This window comes from Andrographis paniculata, unplaced genomic scaffold (genome assembly GCF_009805555.1).
Source record: "Andrographis paniculata isolate CXL003 unplaced genomic scaffold, ASM980555v1 Contig79END, whole genome shotgun sequence".
In the NCBI taxonomy this organism is placed as follows: Eukaryota; Viridiplantae; Streptophyta; class Magnoliopsida; order Lamiales; family Acanthaceae; genus Andrographis; species Andrographis paniculata.
The window spans coordinates 2,682,054-2,703,675 of NW_026137616.1; positions in this window are offsets into that span (position 1 = coordinate 2,682,054).

Genomic DNA, 21,622 nt, shown 5'->3' on the forward strand with positions numbered 1-21,622 from the left:
CTCTATTAGACTTCTTGTCAAACCAGGCATCTCTGAATAATCCCACGCTAAACAATCAATGTTGTTTCTAATAACTTCAAGCATCATTGTTTGTTGCTCTTTAGACAAATAACCACTTAACCTGATCACTTTTGGAACCAATTCGGTTCCTAAATTAAACTCCAATAACGGGTCTTGTGATGAAGCTGTTGGTTCTGTTTTTTCTAATAAGTCGGGCCAACGAAATTGTTCATCTTCTTGGAGGTGAACATCTAGAATCTCTTTATTATTTTCTACTTTATGTAATAACTGTTTTAAATAGAACTTATTAATAAGAGAACTACATACTTCTAAAGTTGTATCTTCCATAACAAACAACTTATACAGAAATGGGTGTGGCTTTATCATGAGCCATACAATAAAGGTGTTCTTTTAATAGAACATCGAGTTCTGGCCAGTGACTTTATAACCCTTGTTTGGGTATTCCCTGGCCATATACAACTGAGACATCGGAGCCAAATGACTAGAATAAAACACTGACTCTTCCACTTGTTCTGTTACGTCGAATGGGTTGTCATTCGCTTCCATTTTAAAGACCTGATTTCCTTCCCAGAACATTAACTGTTGGTGCAAGGTTGATGGCACACATTGAGAGGCATGAATCCAATCTCGTCCCAGCAAAAGAGAGTATGTAGTATCTGCGTCCACAATAAAGAAAACAGTGGAAATTTTCTTTGGTCCGACCTCAATTGTGGCAACCATCATACCTTCAGGCTTGGTCGGCTGCCCTGTAAAACTTGTCATTTCGAATTCCACAGGGGACAGATCATGAATTCCTTTCCCTAGCTTCTTGAGAGTCTTCAATGGCATAACATTAAAGACTGCTCCATTATCCACGAACACCTTTGTGATTGGTTTCCCACAAATGTGAGCATTAACATACAGCGGTTTCAAATGGGAGTTCGCACCCTCTGGAATAGGAGGAAAGACAATTGAAGGTGCTTCCGACTGAGGCTCAGAATCTGTAATCTTTGCCAACTCTGTTTCCTCTAATTCGTCATCTGCCAAGAATGCCCATAAAGGTTCGTCCATAGTATCATCTACCAGACTCGCCCACGTCGGTTCATCACTCATCTGGTTAATCTCTGTCATTCGACAAGGGATTCGTGGTCCCAGACGAGATTTAACAGATCTTGAATTTTCCTCTGTAGGCACCACTTCTTCCTTCGTCTCATTTCGAGATTGAACCGTCAAGGATTCAATACGAAATTCTTCCAGAGATGGATTGATGTTGATCCGTTCACAATGTTGGCATCTAAAACCTTTAATTATTTCATCTGCCATTCCTTTACCTTTCCCCTGTCCCGACGAACTTCTTTTGGTATAGTCGGAAGCTCCTAATCCGTCCTTCGGTTGCTTTCCTGACCAGACCCGACTGGACCGACTTATTGGAGACTGAATGGCCGCTCCCTGCTCGTCGGTCGTTTGTTCTGCAAAGACTCTAATGAACTGATCTCCTGTCAAGTGGTCGGCTGCATTTTGTTCGTCGGTTCTTTGTTGTACTGCAGGAACTCGTTTCCCATACTTTGCAGCATACCTGCGTTTGGCATTGCGAATCTGTGTACGATTCATACCTGGGAAACGAGGATCTATATCAACGGGTAAAGGCTTTTTATTTCGAGCCCAATCGTTCCCGACTGAACCCGTTTTTCTGGTCGGGTGGTCTCGCACTAAAACCTTTTCCTTCACTTCCACATTAAAAGAACCGTCTGGACGGTCCCATTTTTCAGCGACTGGCCTTTCAACAACTTTGAGTCGTTCTTCCGTTCGGCTGCTGTTTGGCTGATTCCCTTTCTTTTTTCTGGGACTTGCCTGAGTTTGCTCCCCTGTTTGTCCACTATTGACCGAACTTTTCCCTGTTTCCGAACTTGGTTGGATGTCAACCATTGCCGTTGTTACTTTCGGAAATGGTTGCTGGTCTACACCTAAAGTGATGTATTTGAGCCGACCTGTCTTGATGGCCTTTTGAATTTCCTTCCTAAAATGAGTACACTGACTTGTAGTGTGTGTGAAAGAATTATGCCACTTACAATATGGTCTCCCTTTGATTTCTTCTTTAGTGGCAAGTCTTTGGCCCTTTGGAATACGGATCTGCCCGTCAGTCAGTAGAATATCAAAGATTTCATCAGCTTTCGAACTATCAAAGGTCGGCTGCTCCTTTCCTTCAGATCCTGGTATTGGCTTCAATTTAGGACATACATACGGTTTTCCAGAAAGGATTTCGGCTGCCATCTCTTCTGACTGATTAAAATCAAAGTCGCATGTTTCTGTTCCCATACTCGCCATATGTTGGCCTCTATTACGCCTGTTATGCTGATCTTCCTCTCTGAACAAAGACTCTAGACGTCCTGCCTTGGATGCAAGACTTGCCAAATCCTCAACATCCAGGGCAGTAAGTGCCTTTCTTAAACGATTATGCATATTCCGGACCACTAAATTGGTCATCTCTTTCTCACTGATTACCGTAGGACATCGTCCCTTCATCAATCGTACCCTTTCTATAAACTGTGAAGCAGTTTCTTCTGGATACTGTCTCAATTCAAGTAAATCAGTTAAAGACACAACTGGTAAAGGATTGAAGAATCTAGCGTGAAATGCCATCTCCAGTCCTTCCCATGTCTGAATTTGTCCAGGAGGTAGGCTTACAAACCATGAAAACGCCGTTCTGGTAAGGGACAAACCAAACAGCTGTAACTTATAAAAAGGGTTATTGCCAACTTCTCCTAATTGTGCTGTGAACCGACCAACATGTTCTATGGTGGAAGATCCGTCCTCCCCTGAGAATGCATGAAAGTCGGGTGGTCGAAAATTCCTTGGGAGAGGGTGTTCATGAATGATCCTTTCTGGGAAAGGTCTTTGATATGCAGGGCGGTTAGCCATCTGAGGAGTTAATCCATACTGATCCCTTAATATATGTGCAATCTCATCAGGATCTACATGAAAGCGTTGATGATCAGGAACCTGGAACGGGTCCTGCACAGGAATATGAATCGGATCATGTATATATCCTTCAGGCCTGTCCTCCCGTGTATTGTTCGGTTGCGAATTGGTAACCCTTGGTCCCAGTGGAACATTGTTGGGAAAAGTCAAAGGAGTTTTTCCCCGATCCATTCGGTTGGGATTTGTGGCACTTGGGAATGTACTATCCACGAATGATGGCCCTGCGAAATTTGCCTGTGGTCCGGACGGTGACACTCCTGGTGGCGTTTGAGTGGGTTGAAGACTAACCCTTGACAATGCTTGATCTATCATGTTCTGCAACTGACTCTGTTGCTCACGCAACATGTTCGTTTGTTGCTCACGCAACATATTCTGCATAACCAAGGTATGCTGGTTGTTCATTTGTTGAACATAAGACCACCAATCAGTTGGTGGTTGTGGGATTTCCCCGGCATTTGGCACAATGGGTGGTGGAACGGATTCTCCCACCGGTGTCGAAGATGCTTGCGGTTGTGACCCTGCCATAACCCTTCCGATGATTCGGCCGGATCTAAGACGTATGAAATTATCGCCGGAATTGGGATGAGCAATTTTGTCTTGCTCCCACTGTGGTCGCCAATTTGTTGATGTATTTTTTCAACAAAAATAAAGTAAAATTCAAAGACATAGAAAATATCCTTAAACTTGATTAATTAGTGCCTGAGATTAGGAATCTCTAAACACTGTAACGGTACAGAAACTAAACTGGAAAATAAAAGACTGAAATTTAAAGTGGTGATCCCCAAATCTGACTTTGCTTTGTTGAAGTTGATTGAAGATGCCTTGCCAAATGATGATCCAAATCCTTAAATATTCTCTGGGAAACCGTACTGAAAACCGTCACCCGAACGGTTACAACGTCTCCTTCTCAACCGTCTTCCAACCTTTCTCATGCTGACACGTGTCCCCAGCAGACCAAAATTCCCTATATTTCGCTCCTTGAGCCGACCACAAACCTTCCGCTCTTTTGGCCCGACTTCGTCTTTCGTCCGACCTACTTCTTCGCCCGACCCCACTTGGGCCGACCTCCATATCAACCGCCCCCTGTCTTTGATCAAAGGCCTCCGCGTTTGTCCGACTCCGCCTTCTATCCGACCTACAGCTTACCCGACCTGCGGATATCCTATCTCGACAACTTTTCCGACTCGAAGACCTTCCGACTTGAGGTCTTTCCGTCTTGCGGACCTCCCGACCTGAAGACCTTCCGACTTGAGGTCTTTCCGTTTTGCGGACCTCCCGACCTGAAGACCTTCCGACTTGAGGTCTTTCCGTCTTGCGGATCTCCCGACCTGAAGACCGTCCGACTTGAGGTCTTTCATCTTGAGGGCCTCCCGACCTGAAGACCTTCCGACTTGAGGTCTTTCCGTCTTGAATTTTCCTTAGAAATAAATAAATAAATTTATTTTCCTTGATTTCCTCACGGTATCCTTCAGCCAGTTCAATCAACCCTATTGCCAGGCCCATTCCTCGTTTTACCTTGGGCTTTTAACCTAATTCTAAATTTCGTACGTAACAATATTTATTATATAAACAAAATAAAAAAATATATATATTTTCATAATTAAGGTCCTTGATTCTGAAGTTTTGACTGAGAATTTTAAGTTCAACGTTAGTTCGTTTAGTCAATTTCCACAAGCCAAACTTATTTTGTTTTCCTCAAAGCCGACATTTTTGTTCCAAGATATTATTCATGTTTGGATTTGAATTTATGGTTTGTTTGATTTGTACTTCAAAACAATTTTTGCATTATTTTAGTATGTACGATTTTGAGAAATATATAACATTTTTCTCGTAAAATAACATATTAATCTAAATTAAAAATCAAGTATTATTTTTTTTTTGATAAATATCAACTGAAAAAAAAAAAAACAAAAACAAAAACAGAAACAAACAAACAACACACCTTATGTTATTTTCCATTGGAAAATAGTGGCTTTGTTTACTTTTTACTTGTTTTCCATTGAATAATTATTAGATGTAATTTTTTTATATGAAATTTGATATATTTTTATAAATAATAATAATAATAATAATAATAATAGAACTCAAAACAGAGAGATCATGTTTTGTAATAAAATTCACAAAAGTAAACAATTTTAAAAAATTTAAAACAAAATGAAAGCACGAGTAAGACTATATATCTTTTTTAAGGTTTTTGTTTTTTGTTAAAATAATTTTAATATATGTTAAGTTGAAAAACTCTCATCATCTATTTTTGACATATTGAAAAAACTTCTCTGTGTTGCTGTTGTTGTCAGAACCCATAAACAACAACACCTGACATAGCTAGTGCAGTCATATCAAGTTGTATTTATTTGTCTTTCCTAAGATGGTGGTTTCTCCAGACAAAATGGATATTTTGGATTTGTCTTCTTATGATCAGAAATGTATAGAAACACATCATTCCTTTTTTGGCTCAAGAGAATTAATTACATGTCAGATCAATGGCTGTTGTGGTTGCTTAACACAACTCGAGTTTAGTGGGAAGATGAGAGAATGGTTTTGAGAGAGTGTGTAGTGAGAGAAATATTGTATCAATTCTCTCAACCTCTTCCCTTTCTATCTCCATGCTTTGAGTGAGTGATATACATTATTATCTTGCTGGAGAAGTTCGTCGGTCGAAGGGAGATCGGAGTTCCGATCAGAAGGACATTTAGAATCTGAGCAGCCCAGCTATGTGTTAATTGTCAGTATGCGTTTGTGACAACATATGCTTGTGGAGGGAATTTTCTAGATAATCAGCTTGTAGTTTAGGTTGAAGGAGCTTTGGGTGTTTTGCTCTTAATCAGCACTGGTTAATGAACCTCTTCTGGATTGGTATCTCCCAAGTTTATATCCGAACCGGGTAAACAAATAACTTGTCATTTATTGCTTTTGACTTTGGATTTATTTTATCGACAAATCGCCGTTATAACTGTGATGTAACTACGCTTCGGGAGTTGACCCATTTGAATAAGTGTCCGAGAATTTATTGGAGCAGCGCTTATTCTCACCCCCAACAATATAAAACGAACTAATATTTGTAGCTATAAGTAGACGATGTCACCAATCCAAATACATGCAACTGAAGTTACAAAATTCTACGCCTAAGTTGACTTATATGGTGTAGTAGGTGTGGTGTAACCGGATCATCTATATACATATACAAAATAAATAACACGTATTTAAAGTTGACCAATCACATCAATAACCAAAATTGTTCCTTATGAATAGATATATTTCAAAGCAAACAGTATTTGAATTCAAAGTGTGTTGTGTGGTCCCCCGGCCTGATTAAATTAAATTGCGTTACACTAAATAATTTGGCAATGGTAATGGTGCAGCCCTAAGTTAGATTTGAATTGAATATACGTGCTTACTTGCTGCCCAATTTAGACTCAAAAATTCTACTACTAATTAATTTCTTACATTTCATTCAATTCACCACATTCATAAATAAATAAATAAATAAATTCGCAGTCAATGAATATATTCCCATACCCATACTATAAATAACCCCTCATTTTCCCTAATTTGTCACACCCACAACTTTATTTGAAAAAGTTTTTTAAAAAAAAAAAAAATTAATTTCTCCAACTCCACTTTCATAAATTATGAGAGCCTTTAATTTCTTCACCATTCTTATTATTACTGTCGTAGCTGCCTTGGTCTTGGTTGTCTCTCCCGGCGAGTCCCGTCCCCTGAAGGCCCCCACAGATAACAAAGTTGTTGCAAAGGAGGGACTGAGTCCGGGAGCCGGACACCGGTTTTCTGAGGCGCACACGCTCGCGTCGAAGGATGGGCCTAGTCCGGGAGCTGGGAATGGAACGAAGGATTCTGGTCCGAGTCCCGGAGGCGGGAACAGCTATAGTAATGCTAAGACATACGCACAAATTAAGGAATCCGGTCCGAGCCCCGGGGAAGGACACTGATACGTACGTACGGACATGTAGATGTACGTATTTGTATAGTAGTATATTATGAATTGATTTTATTCTTTGTTAGGGATTTTTTTTATAGGTGTTGATGTATTTTTTCAACAAAAATAAAGTAAAATTCAAAGACATAGAAAATATCCTTAAACTTGATTAATTAGTGCCTGAGATTAGGAATCTCTAAACACTGTAACGGTACAGAAACTAAACTGGAAAATAAAAGACTGAAATTTAAAGTGGTGATCCCCAAATCTGACTTTGCTTTGTTGAAGTTGATTGAAGATGCCTTGCCAAATGATGATCCAAATCCTTAAATATTCTCTGGGAAACCGTACTGAAAACCGTCACCCGAACGGTTACAACGTCTCCTTCTCAACCGTCTTCCAACCTTTCTCATGCTGACACGTGTCCCCAGCAGACCAAAATTCCCTATATTTCGCTCCTTGAGCCGACCACAAACCTTCCGCTCTTTTGGCCCGACTTCGTCTTTCGTCCGACCTACTTCTTCGCCCGACCCCACTTGGGCCGACCTCCATATCAACCGCCCCCTGTCTTTGATCAAAGGCCTCCGCGTTTGTCCGACTCCGCCTTCTATCCGACCTACAGCTTACCCGACCTGCGGATATCCTATCTCGACAACTTTTCCGACTCGAAGACCTTCCGACTTGAGGTCTTTCCGTCTTGCGGACCTCCCGACCTGAAGACCTTCCGACTTGAGGTCTTTCCGTTTTGCGGACCTCCCGACCTGAAGACCTTCCGACTTGAGGTCTTTCCGTCTTGCGGATCTCCCGACCTGAAGACCGTCCGACTTGAGGTCTTTCATCTTGAGGGCCTCCCGACCTGAAGACCTTCCGACTTGAGGTCTTTCCGTCTTGAATTTTCCTTAGAAATAAATAAATAAATTTATTTTCCTTGATTTCCTCACGGTATCCTTCAGCCAGTTCAATCAACCCTATTGCCAGGCCCATTCCTCGTTTTACCTTGGGCTTTTAACCTAATTCTAAATTTCGTACGTAACAACTTGCCCGCCGCCAAGGAACTTTCAAACGCCAATAAATGTTTGGAAGTTCATAAAGCACTACCTTCTTGAAAAACTCCCTTAGCAACTACACCAGTTACTGCAACACTCCTGGTTTTCCTTCTTCGCAATACAAGCCTGTGTGAATCACAATCCCAAAACATTCTAACTATGGCGAATCAATACATTCCTGCCCTTCCTTTCGACGGAACCCTTCCAGAAGGTCCATTTTCAGCCTCGAAAGTACTAACTCCGACGATCCGTCCATATTGCACTACTCCTGAAGATTCAAATCGGATGAGGGAAGTTTTGGAATCTCGCAACGCCTTGGCTATCAACAATCCCAACTACCAAGCAGTTCGCATCCGAGACAGCATCAAGACCCATCTCACAGACCCAAAAGATCTGTATCGTGCTTGGTATCGACGAGTAGCAGAACACTTCCAGACCCAATGGCGATCCCAAAAGATCGACCAAGCAATACTACTGTCTACCATGCCTATCAACCTGCATGAGAAGGTGCTGTTGGCCATGTCCGCCTTCTGGAATGCGGAAAATGGGACTTTCCTTTTGCAGATTTTATTTGGTCCCAATGAGAGTCGTGGGTGAAGACCCTGTAATGGGAGCCCTAGATGGGCAGGAGCCATCAGAAGACCATCCGGGATGGTCTTTACAAGGTGTGAAGGAATGGGGTTGGACAAAGTTCGCAACCGACCAGCAAGGGGCTCCAGGGACTCCTGTAACCGACCGGGAGCATACTGCCTTTATTCTGTTCTGGCTTTGTAGGTACATCATTGTTTCTCCTTCCAAAAGTGTTCTTCCTTCCCATCTCGACCTGGCCATTCATATTGCGTCAGGTCGGTTCTTCTCCCTTGGCACCCTATTTTTAGCCAATCTGTTTGAAGGACTCACCAGGGTTAGCCTTCGTTTAACAGATAACGATAATAGGAAATTAGACACTGCCGCGTCGGGTCCTTTTTGGTTTTTAGAACTTTGGTTCCGTCTTTACTTCCCCAACGCGTTTAACTTAGGATCTCCGCCCACTATGCCAACATCTGAAAAACATTTAGGATTAGTCCTCAACCGACTCTGCTCAGGACGCAATAAACTCCAATCGTCTGATCCAATAATAACTGCCATTTTAACAGATACCCGCAGTAACTCTCGATTTTCTATGTATAAAAAGTATGCGGGTTATGCTCCCGACCATTTTTGGCCCTTTCCAGTACCAAACCCGCTTCCGACTCCTGAGCCTTGTCCTCATCCCACTTATCCTTTCGCCTGGGACGTCGCCCTCAAACCCAGGTCTCTTTTTAGTAGTAAGAAACTTGATAAAAAAGGGCAGAAAACTTTTTACACTTTTAACTATGAACCTCAATTCATGGCGCGCCAGTTCGGCTGTTGCCAAGGTATCCCTGGACCCGTCGCATGTCCCCAAATAATATTTCAAAGTCCCGACCGACGAGTCCTTCCTAATTCAATCCCTTCTTATATCTCCCAGCTCACCACGTATATAATTTCCAATTCTTATATTCCTTTCCGCTCCAACCCTGAGATCGTAGATACTTTCAATGAATGGTGGTCGGTCGTATGGTCCCTGATATCCCCTGATGAGGGTCGGTTGCTAAACGTACTCCTCCCTCCCCAAGGACTGGTTCTAGGGGCGGCGATACATACTAGCACCCAAAAACAAACAACCGCCCCGGGAATCGGATCTGGGGGTCCCACGCGCAAAAGAAAAACTTCCCAGCTGCACACACCCCCGACCTCGGAGACCGACCAGCAAACACTAGCAGACCTTGGAATAACTAGGACGTCAGCAAGGACCCGACCCCGAATTGGTAATGTTTCTTAACACCGTGAACCATTTCACTATATCATAACTTTGATTTCACTCATTTCATTCCCCAGAACCGACCTTGGTGACACCGACCAAGCAACCGACGCCAGCACCAACCGACCATTCAATCGGGCCTTTGGTCCAGACCAATTTGCCAATGAGCAGTCGGAATTCCCAGCTTTATAGGAAACGAACCAAACTCCTTCTTTAAAAGAACACTGTTTCTCACATTTTAAGAAACATATTCCCAGGCATATTTTAAAATCAAAACACTGAAAGTGTGAACAAACATGGCGAACGACCGACCTCATGTTCCATCAAGCAACTGGGAGGGTGTTCTTCAACCCTTCTTTATAGGTAATCACCCTATTGGAGGCCATGCAGAAGACTTGTTACATATACTCAAGCAACTAGACTTCAAATTCCGATTCTCCCAACGAGGAAGAAGAACCATTCATCGCGTCATCCGCCTGATGGAAAAAGTCATTGAGGGGTATGAACCTCTTCATGACATCCTTAGCCGCATTCCTGATCTTCATCATCACATGGAAATGATCGAAAATCACGCAGCAACCATACTTCCAGATCTTGGCTGGGATAACATATTTTCCAATCAACGAAAAGTCTTTTCAAGATTGCGTACCATTGTTGACCGTGAACATCAAGCCCTAACAGACATGCAAGCACGTACCCACCAAGATCTAGATGACATGCAAAACCAATGGGAAAGGTACCGACCAGACTTGGAAGATCTTATTGAAGAAGAACCAGAGCTAATATCCACTCACTGGGATGAAAAGTCTGATTCAGAGACAGAAAATTTCTCACAACTACACGATGACTAACAGAAATGAACCTTCCAGTAGGTTCGAACCCCCATAAATGGGTTCTGAATAATATGTGGTTTCAGGCAGTTTTGTTATCTGAAAAGGCAGGATAATACCTCTTCAGATATTTAGCATTAATACAATCATGTACTCTTCTACCTTCATGATTTACAATAATGAACGCGCCATTTCCAATATCTTTTTGAACAATGTATGGTCCTTCCCAATTCGGTGACCACTTTCCCAATTGATCAGTTTTCTTATATGTAGGAAGAATGGTCTTCCAGACTAGGTCTCCTTTTTGGAATGTCCTGTGAAGAACTTTCTTTCCGTAACTCCTTGCTCTGATTTCACTCTGTTTCACACTTCGATCTATTGCATGGAGACGGTTAACATCCAAATCTTCTAACTGCTGCAACATAAGTTGTTGGTATTCCTTTGTAAGATCACTATCAGTAAATTCTGTTCGGCCGGATGATGCCCGAATTTCGGCTGGTAAAACAGCATCTTGGCCAAACGTAAGTTGGTACGGCGAGAACCCTGTGGCCGTATTTCTGGTATTTCTATGTGCCCATAAAGCCTGAGACAATAACAAATGCCACTTTCTTGGGTTCCCTTCAATCATCTTCTTTATAATCCCAATGATAATCTTATTTGCTGCTTCCGCCTGTCCATTGGCTTGGGGATAATAAGGTGAAGAATGATGTAACCGAACACCGAATTCTGCCAAGAAATTAGAGAACTTTTCCCCTGTAAAGACCAAGCCTTGGTCGGTTGTTATAGACTGAGGAATACCATATCTGTAAATAATTTGGTTCAAAACGAAGTCTATCACTTCTTTCTGATCCACATTTTTCAAAGCAACTGCTTCTACCCATTTGGTAAAGTAATCAGTCGCGACCAATATGAAACAATGATGTTTCGATGAAGCAGGATGTATCTTACCAATAATATCCATAGCCCATGATTTAAAAGGCCATGGTTTTGCCAGGAATTGCAATTCGGTTACTGGCAAATGATTTAAGTTTCCATGTCTCTGACATTCCTGACAGCCTTTTGCAAATTGTATGCAATCCTCAAAAATCTTAGGCCAGAAAAAACCCAAGCGATGAATGGCCCATTTCATATTGAGACCTGCCCGATGAGCTCCACATATCCCACCATGTACTTCTGTCATTACCTCTAGAGCTTCTTTAGACCCCAAACATTTCAAAAGCAGACCTTCAAATGACCTCTTATACAAAATTCCATTTATTAATTGAAAACGTAAAGCTTTCAATCGCGTCGCAACTGAAACATTTGCACCAGGATTCTGTAAATATGTGATGAGCTCTGTTCTCCAATCGGGCACTGTTTCACTGGTATCTTCGTGTCCGACTGTAACTAAGCCGTCGGGCTCCTGTCCATCAGTCTCATGCCCGACCATAACTTCGCAATCGGGCTCATGTCCATCAGTCTCATGCCCGACCATAACTTCGCAATCGGGCTCATGTGCGAATACCTCCTGCCCGACTGTAACTTCGCAGTCGGGCTCATCTGCGACTATCTCCTGCCCGACCGTAACTTCGCAGTCGGGCTCCGATCCGACAGTCTCCTGCCCGACCATTCGATCACGTATTGGGTCTGTCTTTTCTTCTATGTCCGACTTGACCTCCGACCACATATCCCCTGGAATTCCTTTACAGGCCCTTTGAGCCAACTCATCAGCACGTTGGTTTTCTTTCCTTGGAATGTACTCAATTATTACTTCTGAAATTTTTGTCAATAACCGACCCACGATGTCCCTGTATTTGCGAAGATGAGGGTAATTGCAAACATATTGATTGTTTACCTGGTTGACTACTAATTGAGAATCCCCCCTTATGATTACAGACTGGACCTTCCTGGCAATTAAAGCCTCCAAACCCAAAATTAAAGCTTCATATTCTGCCGAATTATGGGTCATGGATTCCAATCGTAGTTGTAAGTTGATCTTTTGACCATCAGGTCCTTGCAAAAAGACCCCTGCCCCCGATTTGTTTCCAGAGGTAGAACCATCAAAGAACATCAACCATGTTCTGGTACTTATATAAGGCACACCTCCGACCTGTAGATTATCCAGATATGATGCACCACTAAATGGTCGGACACTATCACAAAGAGAATACCCGACTTGTGAGAATTCTGCCAAGAAGTCGGCTACTGCTTGTCCCTTAATTGCCCTCAGTGGGGAATGGTGAAGATCGAAAGGAGCCAATTTGATGGCCCATTTCATGAGTCTGCCCTTCATAGTAGGTCTCTGTAAAATCAATTTGATGAGATCCACCTTTGATATGACCTCAACTCTTCTGGGCAACAAATAATGCTCGAGTTTAGTACAAGCGAAGACCAATGAATAACACATTTTTTCTGGGATAGTGTAATTCAGTTCTGGTCCTGTAAGGGTTTTACTGAGATAGTAAATTGCCCTTTCCTTCCCGTCATCACCATCCTGCGCCAATAAACAACTAACCACTTCATATGTATTTGCCAAATAAAGTTTGAGTGGCCGACCTTGTTTGGGAGGCATCAAGACTGGAGGGTGAACCAATGCCTGCTTGATAGCATCTAAAGCCGTTTGTTGGTCGGGACCCCATTCAAAGGCAATTTTTCCAGCTTTCAACAATTTAGTAATGGGTCTGACCTTGCCAGCAGCATTAGAAATGAAACGCCTCAAATAATTCACCTTACCCAACAGACTTTGGATTTCTTTAACCGTCTTGGGTGGCCGACTATCAAGAATGGCTTTAGCCTTATTGGCATCAATTTCAATTCCTCTCTCATGAACTAAGAATCCTAGAAAGCTCCCGGCTGATATTCCAAAAGCACATTTGGTTGGATTCATCTTCAACTTGTACTTCTTCATTCTTTCAAATGCCTCTTCAAGATCTCTCAAATGTTCGTCAAAACTGGCAGATTTAACTATAACATCATCAATATACACTTCCATAGATCTGCCAATTAAATCATGAAAGATTGAATTCATGGCTCTTTGGTAAGTTGCCCCTGCATTCTTTAACCCGAATGGCATGACTGTCCATTCATAAATACCCAAAGCCCCTGGGCATCTGAATGCTGTCTTAGGAATGTCTTCTTCTGCCAAGAATATTTGGTTATAACCTGCATAGCCATCCATCAGACTAAGGATTTTATGCCCTGCTGCTGCATCTATCAGCATGTCGGCCATAGGCATCACGTATTCGTCCTTAGGGGTAGCTAGATTCAAATCCCTGAAGTCGATGCATATCCTTATCTTACCATTTTTCTTGACCACTGGCACAATATTAGCCAGCCACTCCGCATAACGGCAAGGTTGAATGAAACCCACTTTGAGAAGTTTTTGGATTTCTTCCTTGATTTGAGGCATCAGATCTGGACTCATTCGCCTTGGAGGTTGTTTGTAAGGTTTACAACCTTCTTTGATGGGCAATCGATGCTCTATTAGACTTCTTGTCAAACCAGGCATCTCTGAATAATCCCACGCTAAACAATCAATGTTGTTTCTAATAACTTCAAGCATCATTGTTTGTTGCTCTTTAGACAAATAACCACTTAACCTGATCACTTTTGGAACCAATTCGGTTCCTAAATTAAACTCCAATAACGGGTCTTGTGATGAAGCTGTTGGTTCTGTTTTTTCTAATAAGTCGGGCCAACGAAATTGTTCATCTTCTTGGAGGTGAACATCTAGAATCTCTTTATTATTTTCTACTTTATGTAATAACTGTTTTAAATAGAACTTATTAATAAGAGAACTACATACTTCTAAAGTTGTATCTTCCATAACAAACAACTTATACAGAAATGGGTGTGGCTTTATCATGAGCCATACAATAAAGGTGTTCTTTTAATAGAACATCGAGTTCTGGCCAGTGACTTTATAACCCTTGTTTGGGTATTCCCTGGCCATATACAACTGAAACATCGGAGCCAAATGACTAGAATAAAACACTGACTCTTCCACTTGTTCTGTTACGTCGAATGGGTTGTCATTCGCTTCCATTTTAAAGACCTGATTTCCTTCCCAGAACATTAACTGTTGGTGCAAGGTTGATGGCACACATTGAGAGGCATGAATCCAATCTCGTCCCAGCAAAAGAGAGTATGTAGTATCTGCGTCCACAATAAAGAAAACAGTGGAAATTTTCTTTGGTCCGACCTCAATTGTGGCAACCATCATACCTTCAGGCTTGGTCGGCTGCCCTGTAAAACTTGTCATTTCGAATTCCACAGGGGACAGATCATGAATTCCTTTCCCTAGCTTCTTGAGAGTCTTCAATGGCATAACATTAAAGACTGCTCCATTATCCACGAACACCTTTGTGATTGGTTTCCCACAAATGTGAGCATTAACATACAGCGGTTTCAAATGGGAGTTCGCACCCTCTGGAATAGGAGGAAAGACAATTGAAGGTGCTTCCGACTGAGGCTCAGAATCTGTAATCTTTGCCAACTCTGTTTCCTCTAATTCGTCATCTGCCAAGAATGCCCATAAAGGTTCGTCCATAGTATCATCTACCAGACTCGCCCACGTCGGTTCATCACTCATCTGGTTAATCTCTGTCATTCGACAAGGGATTCGTGGTCCCAGACGAGATTTAACAGATCTTGAATTTTCCTCTGTAGGCACCACTTCTTCCTTCGTCTCATTTCGAGATTGAACCGTCAAGGATTCAATACGAAATTCTTCCAGAGATGGATTGATGTTGATCCGTTCACAATGTTGGCATCTAAAACCTTTAATTATTTCATCTGCCATTCCTTTACCTTTCCCCTGTCCCGACGAACTTCTTTTGGTATAGTCGGAAGCTCCTAATCCGTCCTTCGGTTGCTTTCCTGACCAGACCCGACTGGACCGACTTATTGGAGACTGAATGGCCGCTCCCTGCTCGTCGGTCGTTTGTTCTGCAAAGACTCTAATGAACTGATCTCCTGTCAAGTGGTCGGCTGCATTTTGTTCGTCGGTTCTTTGTTGTACTGCAGGAACTCGTTTCCCATACTTTGCAGCATACCTGCGTTTGGCATTGCGAATCTGTGTACGATTCATACCTGGGAAACGAGGATCTATATCAACGGGTAAAGGCTTTTTATTTCGAGCCCAATCGTTCCCGACTGAACCCGTTTTTCTGGTCGGGTGGTCTCGCACTAAAACCTTTTCCTTCACTTCCACATTAAAAGAACCGTCTGGACGGTCCCATTTTTCAGCGACTGGCCTTTCAACAACTTTGAGTCGTTCTTCCGTTCGGCTGCTGTTTGGCTGATTCCCTTTCTTTTTTCTGGGACTTGCCTGAGTTTGCTCCCCTGTTTGTCCACTATTGACCGAACTTTTCCCTGTTTCCGAACTTGGTTGGATGTCAACCATTGCCGTTGTTACTTTCGGAAATGGTTGCTGGTCTACACCTAAAGTGATGTATTTGAGCCGACCTGTCTTGATGGCCTTTTGAATTTCCTTCCTAAAATGAGTACACTGACTTGTAGTGTGTGTGAAAGAATTATGCCACTTACAATATGGTCTCCCTTTGATTTCTTCTTTAGTGGCAAGTCTTTGGCCCTTTGGAATACGGATCTGCCCGTCAGTCAGTAGAATATCAAAGATTTCATCAGCTTTCGAACTATCAAAGGTCGGCTGCTCCTTTCCTTCAGATCCTGGTATTGGCTTCAATTTAGGACATACATACGGTTTTCCAGAAAGGATTTCGGCTGCCATCTCTTCTGACTGATTAAAATCAAAGTCGCATGTTTCTGTTCCCATACTCGCCATATGTTGGCCTCTATTACGCCTGTTATGCTGATCTTCCTCTCTGAACAAAGACTCTAGACGTCCTGCCTTGGATGCAAGACTTGCCAAATCCTCAACATCCAGGGCAGTAAGTGCCTTTCTTAAACGATTATGCATATTCCGGACCACTAAATTGGTCATCTCTTTCTCACTGATTACCGTAGGACATCGTCCCTTCATCAATCGTACCCTTTCTATAAACTGTGAAGCAGTTTCTTCTGGATACTGTCTCAATTCAAGTAAATCAGTTAAAGACACAACTGGTAAAGGATTGAAGAATCTAGCGTGAAATGCCATCTCCAGTCCTTCCCATGTCTGAATTTGTCCAGGAGGTAGGCTTACAAACCATGAAAACGCCGTTCTGGTAAGGGACAAACCAAACAGCTGTAACTTATAAAAAGGGTTATTGCCAACTTCTCCTAATTGTGCTGTGAACCGACCAACATGTTCTATGGTGGAAGATCCGTCCTCCCCTGAGAATGCATGAAAGTCGGGTGGTCGAAAATTCCTTGGGAGAGGGTGTTCATGAATGATCCTTTCTGGGAAAGGTCTTTGATATGCAGGGCGGTTAGCCATCTGAGGAGTTAATCCATACTGATCCCTTAATATATGTGCAATCTCATCAGGATCTACATGAAAGCGTTGATGATCAGGAACCTGGAACGGGTCCTGCACAGGAATATGAATCGGATCATGTATATATCCTTCAGGCCTGTCCTCCCGTGTATTGTTCGGTTGCGAATTGGTAACCCTTGGTCCCAGTGGAACATTGTTGGGAAAAGTCAAAGGAGTTTTTCCCCGATCCATTCGGTTGGGATTTGTGGCACTTGGGAATGTACTATCCACGAATGATGGCCCTGCGAAATTTGCCTGTGGTCCGGACGGTGACACTCCTGGTGGCGTTTGAGTGGGTTGAAGACTAACCCTTGACAATGCTTGATCTATCATGTTCTGCAACTGACTCTGTTGCTCACGCAACATGTTCGTTTGTTGCTCACGCAACATATTCTGCATAACCAAGGTATGCTGGTTGTTCATTTGTTGAACATAAGACCACCAATCAGTTGGTGGTTGTGGGATTTCCCCGGCATTTGGCACAATGGGTGGTGGAACGGATTCTCCCACCGGTGTCGAAGATGCTTGCGGTTGTGACCCTGCCATAACCCTTCCGATGATTCGGCCGGATCTAAGACGTATGAAATTATCGCCGGAATTGGGATGAGCAATTTTGTCTTGCTCCCACTGTGGTCGCCAATTTGTTGATGTATTTTTTCAACAAAAATAAAGTAAAATTCAAAGACATAGAAAATATCCTTAAACTTGATTAATTAGTGCCTGAGATTAGGAATCTCTAAACACTGTAACGGTACAGAAACTAAACTGGAAAATAAAAGACTGAAATTTAAAGTGGTGATCCCCAAATCTGACTTTGCTTTGTTGAAGTTGATTGAAGATGCCTTGCCAAATGATGATCCAAATCCTTAAATATTCTCTGGGAAACCGTACTGAAAACCGTCACCCGAACGGTTACAACGTCTCCTTCTCAACCGTCTTCCAACCTTTCTCATGCTGACACGTGTCCCCAGCAGACCAAAATTCCCTATATTTCGCTCCTTGAGCCGACCACAAACCTTCCGCTCTTTTGGCCCGACTTCGTCTTTCGTCCGACCTACTTCTTCGCCCGACCCCACTTGGGCCGACCTCCATATCAACCGCCCCCTGTCTTTGATCAAAGGCCTCCGCGTTTGTCCGACTCCGCCTTCTATCCGACCTACAGCTTACCCGACCTGCGGATATCCTATCTCGACAACTTTTCCGACTCGAAGACCTTCCGACTTGAGGTCTTTCCGTCTTGCGGACCTCCCGACCTGAAGACCTTCCGACTTGAGGTCTTTCCGTTTTGCGGACCTCCCGACCTGAAGACCTTCCGACTTGAGGTCTTTCCGTCTTGCGGATCTCCCGACCTGAAGACCGTCCGACTTGAGGTCTTTCATCTTGAGGGCCTCCCGACCTGAAGACCTTCCGACTTGAGGTCTTTCCGTCTTGAATTTTCCTTAGAAATAAATAAATAAATTTATTTTCCTTGATTTCCTCACGGTATCCTTCAGCCAGTTCAATCAACCCTATTGCCAGGCCCATTCCTCGTTTTACCTTGGGCTTTTAACCTAATTCTAAATTTCGTACGTAACAATAGGCAAGTTGCAATATTTTTTTTTTAAATTAAGTTTTTAAATTAATTAATTCTTTAATTCAATTTACAGGTTAGACATTCTTTGTAGCTTCGTATTTTTGTATGCATTTGTAGATCCCAATTCATTTGCAGTCAATAAAGACAATTATTATTATTATTATTATTATTATTGACCTTTAGGCCCATTTTTCGCGTGCATATATCATTGTGTGTAACTACATATAAAGTGTATCATCATAGAAGTCAAAGACTTCAATTCATTTAGTTAGGTGTGTTTTTTTTTTTTTTTGTTTTTGGCATTTCTATTTAAACAATAGTAGATTATATATATATATATATATGTATACTTATACTATTTCATTAAAAGATTATATGTTGAACCGGGCCATGAGTCGCATCAACAATCACATAAAAAATAAACGGCATGTTCGTTGATTTTCGATTGTAAATAAATAAATAAAATTATATGTATCTTAATAGTTTAAATTTTTAGGTGAAACGGTTGTTTACTTCATCACAATTTATATTTATAAAATATGTTGTATAAACATATTTTATTATATTGAACTTAATGGTCGTGTGTTGTATGAGTTATTATCATATTGATTGTCAATTCATATGATATATTTGTATTATTTTAACACAAATATTTTGTTGTTATTTTTTATTCTATGCGTTGGCTATCAATATTTAAAGTCTCGTCGACTGTTGAATATTTTGTATTAGCATACAAACAACCTACAAAAATGATACTTTTTTCATTCATTTGATAAGTATTTGATTTTTTTTTTCACAAAATTTAATGAATATTATATATTTAAGTATAGTTGATACTTTTGTTCTTTATATAAAGACATATATTTTAATTTAATATAAATATTTATGTAAATAAATATAAATTTAAAAATATTTATAATATATAATGGAGTCAACACTTACTAAAAAGAAAGATTGAAAATTTTTGTATTTGAACGGCCAAAAATATAAAATTGAACACATTTCAATCATGTGAAAGAAGTGAAATTCTTCCGCACATCATTGGTAGACTTTAATAATTTAAATATAATTTCAATTTTCAAATTTTGATTTGGGGTTTGTTCATTAATTCATTAAAAAAAAAAAATTGACATATTTTCTAATTAATATTATAAAATATATAATACTCCCTCCGTCCCATAAAGAAGTATTCATTTATTTTTTACACATAGTTTTAGAAATATTAGTATTATATTGGGATATAATAGGAATAAAGTAAAAATGACTAAAATAATCTTATTAGTACAATTTTATTGGCATAGTAATAAAACAAAAAAATAAAAATAAAAGACAACACAAAAAGTATATAACCTAACGTAATTTTTAAATAAAATTATATAACCTAACGTAATTTTTAAATTGGACATCATATTTTTTATGATTTAAAAATTTTACTCTCTCCGTCCCGGAACAAGGGTGACATTTGCTTTTTGAACGTAGATTTTTTAATATTAGTATTATAATAGATTGTAATAAAAATAACGAAAATACCCCTATTAGCATTGTGTAATATAAAAATAATGATATTTGTGTAATATAGTGTAAGTTGTAAGGATATTTACTATGTTAGGTAGGTAGTACAGTTACTAAATTAGGAAATGATAACCTTGTTTTGGGACGGATAAAAATAAAAAATAACAACATTTTAATAGGACGGATAAAGTATATAATTTTTCTTTATTTCAAAAGTCTTTCACTGTTTTTACTCCAATAAGAGCAACCACAATGATAATCATAAATATGGAATCTCCTTACCAAAAGCTTTTTAATATCAAAAAATAAATATCAATAACATTTATATAGAAAGAAAACAAAAGAACACCCTGGAAAAAACATAAGCTATATTTACTTGTAAGATTTTACTCTGATTTTACTATTTTAATTTTATTTTTCTTTCAAAAATATCAAATTAAATATCTAATTTTTATTTATTTTATCACACTAAAATATAATTTTAGTTTCAAAATATCATATCAATACGTATTTATATCACATCAAACAACTATTTCAATTCAAAATTTTACTATTCAAAATCAAAATCTCCCGACTAAATAAAACAGCTAGCTTTTGTTATTAGTTTTAGAGCAAAGACAATGGTTAAACATAAAAATACCTTCTATATGTGGCATATCAATGAAATTTTCATTCAAATGACTAGTTTAAGAGGTAATGAGAAAAAAAAATGTAACACAATAGCTTTTTTTAATTGTTTTTTTATTCATTATATTGATGAGAGATAAAATTATAAAAGAGAAAATGTAAGTACTTCTTCTGTTCTGGTGCAAGGTTTTCGTTTACTTTTTATACGTAAATTTTTTAATATTAGTATTATAATTGATTATAGTAAAAAAGACGAAAAATACCCCTATTAGTATTGTGTAATATAAAATTAATGATATTTGTATAATATAGTATAAGTTGGAAGGGTATTTATTATGTTAGGTAGATAGTACAATTACTAAATTAGGAAATAATAATCTTATTTTAGAAGTGACGAAAATGAAAAATGACAATTTTTCAAATGAGACACAGGGAGTATTATTTTTATAAGAAGAATAAAAAGAAAAAAAAATCTAAAAAGTAGCCTCAGCTGCACAAACTTGACTTATGAAAATTACCTCTATTTTTCTTCTAATAAATGAGTCATTATAAATAAAATTTTATCAAGCTTGAAAAAAAAAAAAAAAAAAAAAAGTCCCCATTCTACGGAGGTCATCTATAACTTCTTCGTATTTGCTCTTACTAAGACACATTTTACAAAAATAACAATGGGTGTGTTTACTTGTCAGATTTTACTGTTGATTTTACTATTTTAATTTTTTTTTTTTTTAAAAAATATCAAATCAAATACCTAATTTTTATTTATTTTATTACACTAAAATTTAATTTTACATTCAAAATACCACATCAACACATATTTATATCACATCAAATAACTATTTCAATTCAAAATTTTACTATTCAAAATCAAAATCTAAAAC